The 14935-nt window shown below is 40.0% G+C and overlaps 1 protein-coding gene across 2 annotated transcripts in view; it reads left to right on the top strand.

Annotated features, from left to right (window-relative positions):
- Positions 1 to 10111: 10111 nt before the first annotated feature.
- tab2 (TGF-beta activated kinase 1 (MAP3K7) binding protein 2) overlaps positions 10112 to 14935 on the top strand; it is a 45759-nt gene continuing 40935 nt past the window's right edge. The window contains exon 1 of one of the 2 annotated variants that reach the window (XM_020091878.2): positions 10112 to 10492. The gene's annotated coding sequence lies outside the window, so the exon portion shown is untranslated. The remainder of the gene's footprint in view (positions 10493 to 14935) is intronic. The other variant, XM_020091876.2, reaches the window with a different exon arrangement.

Genomic DNA, 14935 nt, shown 5'->3' with positions numbered 1-14935 from the left:
CAGTCCATTGTTGGTTTGGGGGTTTGCATTAGAATTTAAAGTGCAAAGTACACCAGCATCTGATAAGCTTAAAGTTGACCTGATGGACCAGCCACTGTCCGTCCACACTGTGTCCACACTCCCAGCTGAGGCAATGCCCGTTCAGCAAACATCCAGGTGTATTTGTACTTTGAAGATACACTCAAAAAACTTCTTGGTTAAAAAAACTACCTAACTTTTACACCATTGCTGAGTAACAATGGGGCAGAACATGGGTAAAATAAAATACATATGGATGCATATGTATTCAGTTTACTAAGTTATTATTTACAGACAGGAAGTTTTTATCCATGTGTGGATTTCATAATGTCACTGTCCGAACGATGCAGCGCTAACTAACTTTACTCAGCTAAATGAACAATATACCTGACCTTAACACACGGCTAATGATAGAAAATAAAGTGTGGCTGTGGTTGAGGGGTAGAGTGGTCATCCTCCAACCAGAAGGTCAGCAGTTCAATCCCCAGTCTTCCCCTATAAGCAAAAAAAATAGAACAAAAAAAAGTGCTGCTAATAGACTGTATGAATGTGTGTGTGAATGGAAAACTTTACTGTAAGGCACTTTGAGTGTGCTAGGAAAGCACTATATAAATACAAACCATTTACATGGAAGCAATACCAAAAGTGAAACAGAAATCTTTATCACAATGATCAAAAATGTTAATTAAAAACAGTTAAAGTCAGGTGAACAATAAGGCCAGGAGGCCACCAAACATAGGTGATAGAAATGATTGTTAAAAGTAGGGTTGGTAATTTGTTATTTATGGAAATCCTATGGAAGTCCCAACAGCCATCAATTGATAAAGTTGTAAAAAGAAGAATTAAGCTGGTGGACACAGGACTGTAATAAACATGATCAATGATTGGGTGGCATACCTGTCGGCCACTAATTGACCCATTTGCCTGCGTGCACCCTGCCCATGCTCCCACTGCCAATATCAGAGACAATAGCCAGATGTTTGTGAGTAAGTCAAGGAAAAGTCGTCTTCAAGCAGTTGGTCTGTGTCTCAGTTGCATTTTTATTTTTTAAATGCCGCCTGCTCCTGCTAGCTTTTCAGGATTACCAATCCTGTTTTTAATAAATGATTTCAGAGTGCATTTTTTTACAGAGGATGCTATCGGCACAAAATATAGGTGAAATGTTCATATTTACATTTCATAAAATCCTGCTGGTCGTCACTGTGAGTTGTTTAAACCTCTGACTTCAAGAGACAGATCCAGTTTGATAATGGAAGAGAAGGAAAATGAATGAACCAGCAGCTGGGTCAGAGTGACCCAACCAGCTGTTCAGCTGTGACTGAACCTCCTCCTACTCCCTTTGACTCAACAGCAGGAGAAACAGTGTGGTTAAAGAAACAAACCAGCACTTTTGTGTACAAATGGTAGGGATGCACAAAATGATAAGGTACAACAAGGGTCAGTTCACTCAAACTACACATGCAAACAAGTACTACACAAAAAGTTATCCAGCTATGGAGACAAGCTTAGTTCATTTTGTCTAGGTTGAGATATTTCTGCCTCCACCTCAGTGCATGGAGGTAAATATTGAAAATAATGAAGAACTCAATATTTAAACAGAAACTTTTTTTCAATACCAGATGTTCATGATACTGAGTTCTAGGTCGCTCCAGGTCGAACCACCAGCCAACCTGCAGGGAGTGACCTCAAAATATTTCTGGAGAAAACAAATTGCTGAATATTTGAAATGTGATTTTGAAATCAAATCCCCCTCATCTATGCTGTATTATAGTGGAGGTAGAAACAACAGAAATAGATATTTGTGGTGAACCATTTAATAGCAATGGAGGTATTTGAGATCATAGGTTGCAAAAAGCTTAATTTTCCTTTTCCAGCAGATAAAAAAGTAAAAGTAAGAGGCTTGTGGGCACCTTCCATTCTGCCTGTGTTAGATTAAAATTGTTAGATCATTACTTAGTACGAGAAAATGCATAGAAAACTGACAAATAATAATATACAGTTCAGGAGAGGCAGAAAACCCAGTGATCTCTTTGATAAGAATTAATATGATATATAGAAAATAAACACACATGAGAATGCTGATGCTATTATGCTGACTTTACTTAAACTTAGATTTTTTTTGATTTCCTCTGCCAAGGAGGTCATGTTTTTGTTTCTGCATCTTTTTGTCTGATAGCAGGATTACGCAAAAACTTCTCGACCATAATGGGAAGAACCCAATACATTTTGGTGTGAGGTCTGGATCAGAGGGTGGTTCCAGGAATTCTCCTTACTTTCTTTAACATTGGGAAATGTTGGTGTTTTTCCACATTTTCATTGATTTCTCAAAAAATATTCATGAATCTTGACAAAACAAACCAGAAATGTTTAGGTGACTGATATTCATTAATGTGTGCAATTTACAAAGGATCCAATCAATTTTAAAATGGTCATTAGGGGACTGTTGGGCCTTGGCAGCAGTATGAACTCTTTAATGCCATTCGAGTTTCTCAACCCATCGTTGTTAAAGGGGCTATACAAGTTGTGTTATTGCTAAAACAGTCAGCATTAAGTATAACAGCTGTTTACTTAGCAGTCTAAAAGAAAGTAGAGTTGAGTTCAGCATCAAACTTCATCAACTCGTTTTCTTCTATTTCTATCACTTTGAAGTTTGCATGCTAGCCAGGTAGCCGCATGTCAATAAACCATGTTCAGAGAAAAAATTCTACATATTGCACCTTTAAGGATGGACACCCCTGGGATGGGAATGTCACAAGCCTGAGTTTGTGCTAGATGAAAAGTTAAGGGATCACCAACATTATCACCATTCATCCATTCAAACAAAATATCTGAACTACATTTTTGGTAATTGACTCTGAGCTTAATTGATTCTTGATTTTAAAAAATACATGTATATGTGAACCTCATAACTGCCAGATAATTCATATGATCACCAAAGTCACTACACCTCTTCCTTTGGCGGCCATGGATTTCCACCAAAATGTATCTAAAGTGCATTCACAAAGTATTCAGACCCCTTTCCTTTAAAAAAAAATGATGTTGCAGCCTTGAAAAACAATCAGGTGAGAGGACCCTCAGTAGCAGACATGACCAAAACCCTGATGTTCACTCTGGCTGAGTTTCACATGTGTGGTGCATACAAGGCATTTGTGTCCTAATGTTCTATCAGCCATTCATCAGCCACAATAGCAGCCATTTTAGCTCGGCTGCAATATACAATACAGAAATTTCTATTCACTTAATTTCTAGTGGAAAGTGCTGGATCCATCCACACAGTGTCAGTTTGACCTTAAGGGTAGGAGATCGGCGTCTGGAGCTCTGCCATCTCACCACTCACTCCCAGTCTGCTCTCAGAGCAGTGTCCAACCACAACTTGATGCTTACACTCCACAGACCTAGACATTTCAATTACCTCTCAGTAATAAACTCTCCACTCTGCTCAAAACAGGCCCAGGCTGTTTGGGTTGTTATCTGTTACGTCCCACTGAGTCTTAGGTCAAGTTCTAAAGTATTTTTACAGATATTCAAACATGCATTAGTTTGTTTTGTTGAACAATACCATCAGTTGATTTAATATCTTTTTATACAATCTCTACTTTTATCTTGCAGGTTTTCATGAAACTATGCAACTTATCCTCCCTGTATCTTACATCATTTGTCTGATGAAAACTTTCTTTCAATCTGAATTTTCTGGGAAGGCTTCAGTATTTCACAGTTGGGTCACTGGCATTTGGTCAGAATAAACAAGGTGAGCAGCACTTGAGCAGGCAAAGCTAGAATCAGACATCAATCAGAGCGTCACTGAAGTGGAAGTGATATTTCTCTGTACATCTCACAACAGCACTCTACAGACAAATGCTCTTGCCAAGTCAGTTAAAGTTAATTAATGAATACTTTAAAAAAAGGGAACATTCGAATGTACAGCAGCTTTCTGTAGCTTAAGCATAAAGGTATCACTGCTGCTGAAAGCACAGAGCCTGAGAACACTCAAAGAATGTAGGTCACATGGAAACTAGAGCTCATTGGCCCACTTTGGTTGTAGGATACAAAACTACATATGATTTGGCAAAACAGCTACTTATTTAGGTTTAGTATGAAAAGCACTAAAGTACAAATGGAACAGGATGTCACAGGTTAGGGTGCCAAAGAAATATTATTGACAATACTGAGGTTTGACGTCTGTAACTTTTCACTCATTCTTTGGTTAGTTTTAGGCAACAAAAAACTTGGTTGGATTGCCTGAAGGTCAGGGTATCATCGTCTAATCCGTGCTTTCAGTTTAAACCAACAACCAATTTTTCCATTTATGTTGTCAGAATCAGAAACCATGAAACAAAAAGAACCAAATTCAAGAAACGGCCCAATTTTGGTTTTATGCAAATTCCTCTTTTGACATTCTTTATACCCTTCCTTCCCAAATAGTAACAAAATGGCTGAAAGTGGCCATCAGAGGTCCCCAGGTGTTCCCTAGTTCCTCAGAGTCCATAAACAAATTGATTCGAAACTCAGATTACATAGATTTCTTAATGACTTTAATTGAGTGAATTAAAACAACTCAATCATTAATTTATTCATAACCTAAAGAGGAGCAGAAAGGACATTTATAGTTACTGGTGTTATGAGCAGGTTTGTGCTGACCACAATATAAAGACACTACGGTTGATACATTTATAGGTACTAATTTTGAGTACTTGTCTCTGTACATTTTGTAAACGGTAAATGGTTTGTATTTATATCATGCTTTTCTTGTCCTGAAAGTGCTTTACTGTACAGTTTGCCATTCACACACAAACATTCATCCAGTGTATCTATGTGCACCACTTTTTTCTATGAGGGGCCATTCAGGGCTCAAATATAAGGAACCAATGAAACTCCCCCTGTAGGCTCTGCCCTTGAGGCTAATAATGCGCTATGATCATTCTGCTGTTAATGATTAAATAAATAACCTAAAAAGCAGGCCTGTTGCAGATATAATGATCTATACTACTGTGGCAGATTGATTTGTCCACTATGGCCTAATTTCACAGCTTTCAAAGAAGGACAATAGCCATTAAAAGTGAAAATTAGCTGGTCATTTTTATAAGCTATGAGGAATTTGATAACATGTGGGGACCTCTGCTGGTCACTATTGACCATTTTGTCCCTATTTAGGAAGAAGAACACCGACCATTTCAATGTATGTATTTAATTAGACAACAGATGTGTGCTGCACCATGTAATTTATGTCTGTGAAAATAAAAAACTATATAAGCCATTTACTTTAGCCTTGACCTATATTTTGAAAGATTTACTTTCACTTCCGGATCACGTGTCTGCCTAGTACTATATGCCAAATGAAAAGGATTTTTCAAGAACAACAAAAAAGGATATGATACTTGTTACAGTCACACCTTGTTAAGTCCTATGAGACAAATTGTGATTTGTGAATATGAGCTATATGAAAATAACATCTGATTGATTGACCATAAATACAGTGAAAGTCATCCCCTTGTGTGAATTTTCCTCACAAGATTAGTGAGTTGAGAGTTCTTTCCCTCTTCATACAAAACATCCCTTTCCTGTTAAGTATAAAAATACATACATGTTGTTTTTACAGGATTAATGAGCACCCTGAGAACAGAATATGAAATATATGCTATTAGTTAGGTTTTGTCTGCTAGCATTTTCATATTCAGCGAGAACAATGCAGTTTTACATAGAAACTCAGGTTGTGATTTTTCCTGAGGAGAGTTATTATTGGTATTGAACAACATTGATGACAACAATAACTTCTGCACACTGACTCTGGACTACAAATCTATTTACATGGACAACGTTCCAATCATGTCAGTTGACTATGTTCTTAAATTAAAAAAAATGTCTTAAAACATCCAATAAGGAAACAATGAAATGCTGCACCTGACAAAAACACTAAAAAAATCCAGAAAACCTCCACTCATGTAATTACGACAATATATCTAGCAAACAGTAAAATAAATGCATATGTTCCTCGAGACTCTGTATAGCCACTCACTGGGAATGACAGCGCTTTCCCTTTAAACATATACTTTTAAAATCCGTTTTGAAGATATAAGATGCAGCTGGGACTGAAAATAAATCTGTGGATCAGAAGCCAATGTGCAGGAGCTACTCTCTTAATCGGTTTCAAGGTTCCAATAATAAAACATGTATTGTAATCTGTGTGAGTGCGCTTAGTTTTTCATTTATATGCCACTTTTGGAAGATTGAGAACAACTTCCTGCTCTCTCTGTTGCCCCTGTTCAAAACAACAGTGTGCTGAGGTTGTTAGCACTGGAGCGGCTGCATAACCTGCTCCAAATGGCCAGTGGACAAGCACAGAAGTGCGCTTAAGAGGGGAATAATGACTTGAGACCCTCTGCAGAGCTAAATCTAAACTGCTGACCCATGACAAGCTGTCCTCAGACTGTGAGAAACGGGCCTGTTTCCATTCCAAGACTGTGGGTGGCCGGCCTCGTTACTCTAAAAAGCCTGAGGAGTGTAGCTGATTACAGCAGCAGAGTGCAGCAGCAGGTTTTTAAGTCTGATTTCTTAGACTGCTGCTGTTGTGTACACGTTACCCTTTGGTGTAATAGCGTTGCTGTGAAATGTTGAATAATTTGAGTGTTGTGCGATGAGCGCTGCTGTGCACAATACAGCATTATTCACAAGGTTGAGTCACTAGAAATTCTTAAGAATTTTGATTCTGCTGCTTGCGTTTTTTTATTCTAGGTTTTGCTGACATGCTTTGTTGGACACATTATCCCCCCCCCCCCCCCCCCCCTCACACTGGCACATCACAAATGTGTACGGTATTGTCTGAAGAAATGAATACTCATATTGTGAAAGGACTGGTCAGAGAGGATAAGAGGCTGCCCTGTGCAGTCAGTCCGCTGCTTGCACTGAGGGGGATTTCTGCTCCCGGGGCTGCAAACCTAGAGTCAGGGAGGTCATGGTCTGTGTGAGATAGCAGTTTGTGTGTGTGTGTGTCACTGTTTTATGCCGACACACGAGACGCCATATGTTTCCACCCAGTTCACTGAAGAACAAATGCGGCATCCTTTTTCATGAGGGTTCCCACACACGTCTGTTTTCTCACTCACCCCATGTGTGTGTTAATGCAGCCAGAGGCAGTGAGTAGAAGAAGTGGTACTCATCAATTATGTTGTAGAAGAAAACATGTTGATGGTGCCTACGCAGAATGAAAAAAGCGATTTCCGATGTCTGATGGCAACCAAACAGAATTCTTTGAACATTCAAGTCTCCCCATGACATATACTGATCATGACATATACCCAAACACACATGAACACAGCTCTTATTTAAAGACGCAACGCTGACTTCCAGCTACAGACCTGTAAGCCTGATTAATTGTGAATCACTAGCTAACAGATTAGAAACGACATCCTGATGTTTTTTACTTTATCTTATGAATCATAACTAAATTCTAATGGAAACATGAGAAACCACAAATCAAATTTTACACCCCACACACCCCAATCTGTTCCGACCTGGAATTAACTTATCAAAAATAAAACAGTCCTCATGGAAAACGGTAGGAATCCCACGTCTTACACATTATTTGATCATGGGTAACATGAACCACTGGAACATGATATCAGGGGTAACAACTTAAAGCAATATTCAGAAGCGAAACACTGTTCAAAAAGAGAATTTAGCATATGACAGTGCGAAAACTGTCTCTATGTTCAATCCACTCAAATTCATAGCCATTGAAAAAATTACAAAAATGTACAAACATCCAATCAAACAATTTCACATGGGTGGGCTGACAAAAAGATCCAGCTGTTACTACAGACATTAACTCCTGAATGCACATGTGCAATAACATGTACTGATGTGCCAAAACTCAAAACTACAATTTACTCAATACAAACATCTACACAGAGTGAACCTTAACTGATATAATCTACACAAGATGCATTCTGAACTTAAAGGTACCGTGTGTAGAATTTTGTGATATCTAGTGTTGAAGTTGCATGTTACAGCTGAACACCCCTCACCTCACCCTCTCCTTCCAAACATGAAAAAGAACCTGTGATAGCTTCAGTTGTCATAAAAACTCAAAAGGTGTTTAGTTTGTCCAGTCTGGACTAATGTAAAAAACATGGCGGCCTCCGAAGAGAGGGTCCCCTCGATGTAAATATAAAGTATTTAAATATAAAGGACCTTTTCTGGAGTAAAGAAAACTACAATTCATAGAATTTAGATGAAACGAACTAGTGAAAACATCATGAGAATTATTCTACATTAAATTTCTGCCAATAGATCCCTTTCACCTAAATCTTACACACTGGACCTTTAATGCTGCTTCTCAGACAAACTTTCATTACATGAAAACACAACATCAATCCTCTACCTGAAGTCACAGCATTCTTTAAGTCTGCTGAGAGAGTTCCTGAAATAAGAACAACATATATTCACGCATGATCAAATAACCATCAAAAACCATCTTGAACCAATACCAATGAAATCCCATAATGCCCTGAGGATTTACATGATGTGGCCTCAGTAACCAACTCCCAGGAAAAATGTCATTTATATCAAATATTATCAAAGCATATTTTTATTGCATAACAATGTTTATAAGATTTGTTTTTTTCAAAAATATAAATTCCTCTGTTGCATTAGATTTTTTATTGTTTCACAATAAAATCATCAGGACAGGGCTTTCACGCACAGTGATATCATTTGCATTAAACGTCCGTAATGAATTCACATTAAAACCAAAATGTAAATAATAAATATATAATTGAAACATTAAACTAGTAAAAGTTCTTTCCGACGATGGAACCTTCTGAAAATACGGTTCCAAACTCTTAACAGCGTTAAGAGCAGCTGTTTGATCAGTTGTCATCCTACATTCCAGAAAAAGAATGAAACTAAAATATAAAGTTAATTCAACTAAAGACTGAAAAAAGATGAAACGGTTGTGGGAACACACATCTAATTGCTCCCTGGCAGCCCTCTCCCTGAGTGAGTGGACGAACAAAGTGCGTTAACAATCTTTCCATAAAGAAACACATTGTGTTTGGCTCTCACTTGCCAGATTCTCCCTCTCTGCTTTTTAGGCTTGTTCCAGCACTTAGCCTAAAGAGCCTGTGCACATCCAAATCCAATCTTGTCAACTGTTTACAAAGTTGGATTAGTCAAATCAGACTGAGGGAAAAGCCTCATATTTATAAATCAATCATTACCATTAATCCTGTGGTCTAGTTTGAACTGAATCCTCTCCACGCATTGTGCTCTGGAGGTGTCGTATCCCCTACAACACCCCATGAGAAAGACTGTTAACAAGCCACAGAGATGTTGGAACAACGAAGCATTTCAAAGTTTGATTCCATTCCTCAGCGGGATCTCGCAGTCTGGACCCATAGTTCCATAGGTCAGCGAAGCGGAACGTGAACAAAAGTGACTAATCTTTAAAGAGTGCGAGCAACGTGCTCATGCTGTACCAAACCATCTGGACTGTGAGTGTTTCACACCAGCAGGACAACAAAGTACAAACTTCTCAAGTGGTTTATGAGCTCCTCTCTGGTCAGAACACTGATTTGCTGCTGTAATTGTAGCTCACACCTGAGTATATTCTTTTCCTTTTGGAGAGGAGTTCATACTTTTATTGACTCGAGTTGAATTTGAATGTCAGGGCTGTCAGGGACTCTTTTTGAAGAGGTGGTCCCCCAGTTACTTTAATTGTACTGGATTCAACACTGTTTACCCCTGAGACTCCATTAGTGCTTTGTGGACTCAAACACCTCACCCACCCCTCCATCACCGTTAGTGGTGAGTAGATCATTTTTCTGTGAACTATCCTTCAAAACAATGCAATGGACCCAAGGATCGTTCTGTAGTTGACCTCTGACCTCCAGGATTAAAGGTAAAATATAATACATACATAGATGGAACACTGTCTACAAGCCGGACTAACATCTCTGTCTTAATATCTGCTGTTTCTCTAACCCTTCCTCACATCGGTGTCCTCCTCACGAGCACCTCCATCCACTGCTCAACTCACCTCGCTCACAACTTTCTCCTCCTCCCACGGCAGCAACTTTAGGAAAGTGAAAAAAGAAAAGAGTCGCTCTCGCGATAATAGCGTGCTTATGCAGCCGCCATATTCTGTGACAGTATTTTGATTCGTATCTGCTGGAAGTGAGGAAAAAGAGAAAAGTGAAGGGCCGACGAGGGGAGGGGGGGCTGAAGAAGAGGAGCTGTCAAAAAGGTATTCCCGAGTCTCTGTCAAGCGGCGGAGGGCTGAGGCTCCGTGTCCCTCCCCTGGCGCTATTTCGAGGACACTCAAGGCCCGGGGCCTCGGTGCAGTTGGCTCTTCGTCTGCCTGGTAGTAGCTGGAGCCCTCCCGGCTACTCCTCTCCCAGCTCCGCGGCCCTCTGGAGGTCCGGCGGCGGTCTCGGGTGTTGAAGGCGGCCCGGGGAGCGGCGGCGGCGGAGGAAGCAAAGTAAGTTTCATTTAGTTCGGCTTCGCCAGTTAGCGACGGAGGAGAAACCCGCCGTAATAGCGCCACGAAGAACGGTTGCGGTGTTTTCGAGCTGTGCGAGACGCGCCGCTGTGGACGGCCCCACGCTGTTAGAGAGGAAAAAGTTCCCACAAGTGGAAAAAGTTTTTGTCTACAGCAGACAGCTAGCTTAGTTAGCTAACTTAGTTAGTGTTGGAGCCTGCTCTCGACTCGGCCGAGCTGCAAACCGCAGTCTAAAGTTTAAAACACGTTCGCAGACTTCCACCCCGAGTCTCATTTAGCATTAATATGTGTGAATAGACATGTCGTGTCTTTTTATTTTAGCGTGACGCTGACTGACGCTACATGTTTTGTAGCCCATGTTGGGCTAATTTTCCATTGAGCTCCCCGTTGAAACGTCGCAGGAGCAGCGGTGGATGGAAACGTTAAATCACGAAAGTGCAGCTTCACTACAGCTCCCACACAGACCGAGGTATTTCTACCAGGCGTCAAAATAAAGCCACTTCAGTCAGCCATTTATTCCTCTGCTGAAACACTGAAGCTAGTTTGTGGAACATGGGAAACTTTCTTATGAGTCGTATCCTAGCAGGCTAGGTGGTCTGGTACTGTGTTGTCCGCTTCATAGATAATGCAAACAGAGCTTCCACAGTAAACACTGGCTTAGTTTGTAATGTTGAACTAATGGACACACTATTTACAACTGCGTGGATGTGTCTCGTGTGAGGTGTGGAGGGCGTCTCTTCACCTGTCGACTCTGTCCCCCATGGATCCGATGATCTATGTGTGTGATTAAAACTGATAGAGGACATGCATCTGATACCTCAGTTGTTTTCTTTGTGTAGTTTATATGAGATATGTTTTTCCTGATAGAAGCTTGATGATGTCTTCTCTGTCCTGTGCTTTGTCTCTGTGAAGCCACTATAAAAGTTCTAGGATGAGCCACTGGCTGCAACATTTGTCCTCTTTTCTGCGAACTTGTTGAAGACATGGAAGTTGTTTCAAAGCTTTGATGGAACATAATCCATTCCTTTTTAGTAACCTGTTACTGGTTTGCAGAAGATCTTTGTTTTCTCAGGCTTTTCATGGTGATTGCAACACAAACTTGGTGATTGTGACACCAAGACAGATTATTTACATGCAGAGTGTGGTAATAAAGCCTCTTACAATTCGTTGTGTTTGGCCATTTGTGGTGGTCCACTTGGCATCAGGGTGTGTTGATGGTATGTATCACTGGGTTTCATATTAACCAGACATTTTGGCAAGTAATTGGCATATGTTCATACACTGTCTTTTATTCTAACAACAGCATTTAAGAAATGGAAGTGTCCTTGCCGTGCCCAAATCTGATAAGTTTTACTCTTGTGCAGGTAGAAGTTAGGCACTCATAGCACTTCTTGACTGTGGTTTCTATAATGCAGGCTTCTTGTTTTACTCTCTACCCTCACAATCATTTCTCTGTCGGCCTCTAAACACCTCCAATCTAAACTGTGTTGTCATAGCTAGACTGTAGGGCTGTATATCAGTCATTAGCAGCTTGTGCCTTTCTTGACTTGCAGTCAACATTGCACTTCCTGACCAATAAGCTGCCATGGCCAACTGTTTATAGGTGCAGACCCCTAACTGAAACCATGTGTGCCTGTAGCTGGGCAAATATGTTGCTAGGAAGCCTTGCTGATTTGCCACTCTTTGGAGACTCAGCAACGATTGCTCAGAGCTCGTATGATAAGTGCTAAATCAAGATTTTGGTGAGGATCTTGGGCTTATACAGAATGGCAGGATGCTAATTACATTGTGTGTATGTCTTTAGACAACATGACTAATGCACAGACTACAGATCTAAGAGTGTTACCTAAGTTGCCTCAGTGTTTGTTGATAGAGGTGAAGAAGCAGGCTCAGTTGTTGTGTGTCCTTTCTTACAATAAATAAGCAGGACCAACACTTGTCTTTGAGAGCTTTTACAAGGAGCAGAGTTTGTGGCATGTTGTCGTGAAGTCCTTGCCAACATTTAAACAGTCTCTCCTGAAAAACCTGTTTCCTGATTTTTTTTTTTATTTGCAGTGTTGTGCACAACTTGTCATCACAGAACGAGGGTGGGGGTGTGTAGTTTGTTCCTTACCCACAGGGGAGTATAATTACTGCATATGAGTGTGTGTGGATGGAGCACAAATTCTTGTAGTTTGGATCAACAGTGCAGAGTCAGTTTAACCCAGGATATGATTGGTGTACCTTTCTCCTTTTTGTGTGTGTCAGAACATATTCTCTTTAAGAGGCTAAAACCTCTGAACGTAGGCAAGTATAACTTGATACATGTTCTCTTAGGCAGCTCTGTGCTCAGTGACTTGTCCACATAGGTTAATATTCAGTTTGTTTTTTTCAAAGTAAGAGTGGAAAGTTAAACCCTATAATGCCAAATGGGAATCAATTAGATGGGAGGGAAGGATCCATCACATTATGCCCATAGCTGTACATTGAGGAAGAGGGCTTGGTGTTTTTAACCCTCCCCCACTACAGTGTGTGGCTGTCAGGAAGAGAGGCTCTTACTGGAGCCCCCTCCCCCTGTTGAGTTCTCCTGACTTCTCCGCTTTAAATGGAGTCCTCCATTACACATACTGCTCATGGTCCTCTTCAGTTCAAGGTTTAAATTGTATGCATTGAGGTGCTCTACATACTCCTCTAATTGTCACCTGCTCAGTGCTTGGTCACTTTGCAGGGTGTGTTTTGATTGCTTCTCCATGTTATCCACAGTTATGACACTTGCACAAGTTCATTATAAGTTTGTGTATCAGCAGAACTTTATAGTTGTAAAGATAAGGTCTTAGTGTGATTAAATATAGTTGTGTTAAGTCATTTTTTTTGCTACATGGAGACAGAAGAACTTGATAAACTAAGAAGCTTGGACAAATTATAATTTTACGATTAGCCATTAACACATTGATGATACACTGCATTAACATTCATTTGGAATTGTGTTTCTAGCCACTTGATACATGCAAGCAAACTCATGCAATATCTGGGTCTTAAGTTTCTGCATGCTTGATTTCCTTGATCACCTGGTCAGCAATAACCCTTTTTTTTTTTACATCAAATTAATGTATGCATGTCTTTCAAACATAGGCAAACCTGCTAAAAGAAGGCAATTGTTGTCTTTCCCATTGGAACACACTTTTAGACACATTTTCAAGTTTTTTTTTCTGCTGTCTGTACACCGGCTCATGTATGTGAGTCGTCATATGATACGCAATTACAGGCATGCAAGTATGGATGGAGATTAAAACTGATAAGGAGCTAAAACATTTGTGTGGGCAGAGATAATTTTAAATTGAAATGGTTGTTTTCAAGTAGTATAGATGTTGCCTTACACGTTACATGTACACGTGGTGGACAACAGGATTAATAAATAATAGGGTTTCCTCCAGGTTCCTGGAGGGCTTGACTGCTGTAGTTGCTTTGGGAAAAACAATTTTTAGTTTCAGGATAAAAATATTTGCTTATTTTAAGATCAATTAAATATGCTCTCTCTCCAGAGCCGTAGATAACTCTTTGCATTGTGACTGAGATGGCTAAGAGTCACAGAAGTAACTGATGGAGGCAACAAGCCTTCAGTTTGCACGTCCAACCGGGTGTCATGTTTCTTTCACTAGCGTTCAGCAGTGATAATGTTAACATGAGTTTGACACTATTGGCAACTAGATATTGAAACCGCTCTTCCAATTTCATTTGATTAAATTCTTGATGATTCAGTTAAAGATCTACTAGTTCCAGGAATCTCTGTCTGTATGTGGAATGCATATCTCAAGAACTGTTCATGTTACCGGCTTCACACCTGGCATATGTATTATTAAGGCACAAGGAAGTGCAGTGCCATTTAGACAAGCAAGTTTAATATTAATAGAAGTTGAATAATTAGGGAACCAGTGCTCTGTATCTGGGACTCATCAACAAAGTGGTGTTGTAAATTACGACAGGGTGTTCAGGGTGAACAAGTCATTATGCAGCAGGGGTGGCGCAGCTTCCTGGTTCTGCAGACACAGGCGGTCTTAACTTGGCGTGGTTAAATTAATGCAGGTCACTTGAGCATTTCAGAAAGAAAGCTGCACCTAGCATTGCCACAGGCCAAGCTAAGAGCCCGATCTTAACATACCTGTTTGGAATGGGCACTGCACTAGTATTAAATAAATACCAATTGAGAACTTAAATTTCACTAGCACATTGAAGGCTATAAACATTTCTTAGTTATACAGCTGTGGGCCAAGGATTTGTTTTCCTTGTAAAGTAATTGAATAAATGCATGCTTTGAAGAATAAATGTCTCATACAGACATGAGGTTTAATGATCACTTAGAGCACAGAGAGGACAGAAACTAATAGTCTGTTCACTTATTCATCTGCACTGTTTGTGTTGACAAGACATCAGCCTGATATGTAC

This window comes from Paralichthys olivaceus, chromosome 19, assembly GCF_024713975.1.
Source record: "Paralichthys olivaceus isolate ysfri-2021 chromosome 19, ASM2471397v2, whole genome shotgun sequence".
Taxonomy (NCBI): Eukaryota; Metazoa; Chordata; class Actinopteri; order Pleuronectiformes; family Paralichthyidae; genus Paralichthys; species Paralichthys olivaceus.
This window is presented reverse-complemented; position numbering and strand designations above follow the sequence as displayed.